The sequence below is a fragment of the Talpa occidentalis genome, unplaced genomic scaffold, assembly GCF_014898055.3.
Source record: "Talpa occidentalis isolate TD23 unplaced genomic scaffold, MPIMG_talOcc4v2.1 talOcc4.12, whole genome shotgun sequence".
NCBI classification, from domain to species: Eukaryota; Metazoa; Chordata; class Mammalia; order Eulipotyphla; family Talpidae; genus Talpa; species Talpa occidentalis.
The window spans coordinates 38,318,982-38,323,585 of NW_023601212.1; positions in this window are offsets into that span (position 1 = coordinate 38,318,982).

A 4,604-nucleotide genomic window follows, 5' to 3' on the forward strand; every position below is an offset into this window, starting at 1 on the left:
TTTTAAAAAGAAGTTATTCTTAGGAAATCCATGTTGTCCAATAAATAAATGGAAATTCACAAATGTTTCTGACTCACAGTTAGAAAAAAACATTAAGTAGGAAAATGGACACTTAAAAACTATATATTTACCGTAGCAGAATGTGTGGCATTGTGAGTAACTCAAATTGTATAGCAAAGTTGATTTCAAAAAGCAGTAATTCCAGAAAATGTATAGAATGAGAAAATTCAACATTCACAATTTCTAAGACTTTTAGTCCTCCTACAGGGAAATTCTTCTGCTTCCTGACAATGGGTTCTTTTGTAGATTCCTACCCAATGAGTTTTTTTCAGAGCCTCTTTTATGTCTTTGTTCCTCAGACTGTAGCTGAAAGGGTTCAGCAGGGGTGTGACCACAGTGTACATCACTGAGGCTGCTGAACTTGAATGTGAGTTATGGGAGGCAATAGAGCTAATGTACACTCCTAGGATTGTACAATAAAATAAGAAGACAACTGAGAGGTGAGACACACAGGTGGAAAATGCTTTATATTTTCCCTGAGTTGATGATATTCCATGTATAGTGGACATAATTTTAGAGTAAGAGTAAAGTATACCAGCAAAAGGGCCAACACCAAACAGCCCATCTGCACAATACATCAAGATATCATTAAGAAAGGTATCAGAACAAGCAAGTTGGAACATCTTATTGATTTCAAAGAAAAAGTGTGGGATTTCCAGTTCTTCATAGGACAGTCTCAACACCATTAAGCTTTGTAACAAGAAATGCAGGGCACTAATGATCCAGGAAAGCAGGACCAGCAGTCCACACAGGCGGGGATGCATAATGACCATGTAGTGTAGGGAGTGGCAGATGGTCACATAGTGGTCATAGGCCATGACAGTCAAGATAAAGTCATCCAGCACTCCAAAGAATAATGCAAAAGACATCTGTGAGATGCAGCCTTCGTAAGTTATGACTTTGCTCTGTGTTTGTATATTCAATAATATCTTAGGGATGGTTGTTGAGGTAAAACTTATGTCTACAAAAGACAAATTGGAGAGGAAGAAATACATGGGTGTGTGTAAGTGAGAGTCTGAGATTGTGGCTAGAATGATGAGTAGATTCCCAAACACAGTGATTAGGTGCACGCAAAGGAAAAGTCCATAAATGAGGTACTGAAGTTCTGGTTCCTTTGATAATCCCAGAAGATAAAATTTTATAACCCATATGTGATTTTCTGGTACCATGTAGTGATGCTATGACTAGGAATGAAAAAAATGATTAATGTTCACACAATGGCACTACTAACAAATCGAAATGTTAAAATTTTATTTTTCAGTCAATAAATCTATCATATCTTTATCAATCTATCATCTATGTATGTGTCTAACTATTCTCTCTCTCTCTTTCTCTCTCTCTCTCTCTCTCTCTCTCTCTCTCTCTCTCTCTCTCTTTCTCTCTCTCTCTCTCTCTGTGTGTGTGGGTGTATATAAATCTAATCCTCTTTAAAGGATTTTCCATGTCTACTCTTACTAGGAATTTCTGTCCCACTCATTCTTTTCCCCAAGAGGCAACACATTTTAAAGTTTTAATAAAACATTCTTTCATGCATTTGAAGGAAATATTCTGAGTCCTGAATTCAGCTTGGAAAAATAGCAGTTAAATTCACAAAGACAGCAACAAAATGAATAACAAAAGACTTCTTAAAAAGTAAGAGTACTTTAAATGATCTCTAGGATATCACTAAGGAATATATATCACATATAAAGGTCCAGAAGGTTAAGAGAGAAAAGGTCAGAAAAATATTTTAGGAAATATGGTTGCAAAGATCCCTAATATGGTGAAGGAAACAGACATCTAGGTATACAGGTGAGTTCCAAATAAGAGAAACTCAAAGAGATCCAGAACAAGACACATTATCATTATTATAGTAACATTTGAAGATTGAGGGTCTTAAAAGTAGGATGGGTAAAACAATTTTTTGTTATCAGACTATCAGCATTTTCCAATAGAATCTTAGAGGTCAGAAAAGAGTGTTATGACAGACTCGAGGTGTTAAAACAGACAGACTTACAACCAAGAACACATTTAAAATTGAAAGAGAGTTTAAGAGCTTCACAGACAAGAAAAACAAAAGTTCATTACCAATAAACTGAAGTTGCAACACATGTTTAAGGGCCGTCTATAAACTGAAAGCAAATGGCACTAGCAAACAACAAGAAAACATACAAAAGAAAAAAATCTCACCAGAAAAGATCAGCATAGATTATCAAGTAGTGAATTTTATATCAAGCCTGGGTGCAAAGGATAAAGTAATAAATTAAATACAATAATTAGTGAAAGGTATATGTGTGTGTACGAAGAGGAACCATGAATATAGCCAGAGAAAAAAATTGACAAAATGGCAATATATGTTACCTTTCTATAGTTGCTTTAAATGTAAATGGATTAATTTTCCAACCATAAGACATAGAATAGCTAAATAGATAAAAGCAAAACAAGATCCAACTATAAGTTGCATATAAAACTCACTTCAGGGTTAAGGACACAAACTGAGAATAAAATGGTAGGAGAAAAGTCCATGCAAATGGAATAAAAAAGGGAGTTGATACAATTATACTCAAAAAAGACAAAATAGACTTTAATATAAGGACTGTCATGGAGACAGAGCTGGGCATTATATAATGATGAAGGATTCAATCCTCAAAATATAGTCATTAGTATATTAAAACTCAACACAAGAGCATGAACAAATTTAGCAGACTTCTAGAGAAAAATGACAGCAACACATTAATAATAGGGATTTTGTCCCCACCAATATCAAAGTTGTATAACCTAGACAGAAAATTGACAAAGCAACATTAAAGGAAACTGTTTAAAATGGTACTGTTTATTATGATGTAACTTGGGTAATCAGGTATATGATTTAGGGATATGGGCTCACAATTTTTCAGATAGATGTATCATACCATACTACCAAAGCAACCATAATTCTCCACCAGATTCTACTGGGCCCATTCCCACTGTGTGCCCAACTCTCACATTAATGCTCAATAGGTTCAGATCTGTGATCAGATTTGAAGGATTTATTTTAGTTTGGGTTTGTCTGTTCCTTTGACTGGTTTCTTTATATTCCACATATGAGTGCAATCATCTGATATTTGTCTTTCTTCTCACTTACTTCACTTAGCATAGTCCTCTCCAGTTCCATCACATATCATGCTTTTAAAAGAACAATAGTGTTCCTTTATGTATATATACTAAATGTTCTCTATCCACTCACCTGTCACTGGGCACTTAGGTTGTTTTCATGACTTGGCTATTATAAATAGTGCTCCTAGAACATAGGAATGCCTATATCCCTTTAATTTAGTGTTTTTGCATTCTTTTGGTAGACATTTCGGAATGGAATTGTGGGATTGTATGGTAGATCTATTAGTAATAATTTCAGAAACTTCCATACTGTTTACCATAGGGCCAAGCCAGTATATATTCCTACTAATATTGCATGAAGTTTTTTTGACTCCACACACTCCCAACACAGTTTCTAGTCTAGCCCATTCTTATGGGTGTGATGGGATATCCCGTTGTGTTTGTTTGCTTTTCATTATTAGTCATGACGATGAGCATTTTTTTCCTTTTGCATGTCTTCTTCAGATAAATGTTAGCCTTTTGCATGTCTTCTTCAGATAAATGTCTTTTTAGCTCTTCTATCCATATTTTGATTGACTTATTTTCCCCCATTTTTTGAGTTATGTGAGTTCTTGTGTGTCTTGATTATAAGCTCCTTTTCAGATTATGATGTGCAAATATTTATAATCTTTTGGCCCTCTTTCTTTTTTCATTTTTAAAGATTTATTTATTTATTTATTTATTTATTTATTTATTTATTTATATAAGCACTGGGTACAGTCAGAAGAGCAGGAGGGTGAGAGAATTCACCAGAGCCAGAGCAGGGAACAGAACAGGCAGACCGACGAAATACACTGCTGAGGGAGCAGTGGGTACAGCAGGAGAGGTCTGCGTGCCATGTGAGACCCTCACTGGCAGCTGGGGATCGAACCAGCACTGCAGAGGCTGTGGGCAGCTTCACAGCCCAGCCCTCATCTACTGTGCCACCAGGGGAGGACCTCTTTTTTCATTTTAATGAGAATTTCTATCAATGTGCAGGAGATTTTTATTTTTATTTGGTCCCATTTGTTTAATTTTGTTTCTGTTTCCCTTTCCAAAGCATTCATTGGAAGCCAGTGTTGCTAACCTCTATGAAAAATTGTGGAGTTTCCTCAAAATATTACAGATAGGACTACACATGATCCAGCAATTTAATTCCTTGGTATTTATCTGAATAATGGAAAAACACTAATGAGATATGTCCACTCCTATGTTCATTGAAGCATTATTCATAACAGTGAGTTTGTGGAAGAACATGAGTGCCCAATCAATGTCAGATTAGTGAATAAAGAAGATATGACACATATACAAAGAAAATAACCCAGCTAAAAGAAGGTGAAACCTTGCCATTTATGACAACATGGATGGACCTGGAGGTAATTATGCTAGGCTAAATAAGTCAGAAGAAGAAAATAATTTCACTCACATGTAGAAGACAAATGATTTCATTC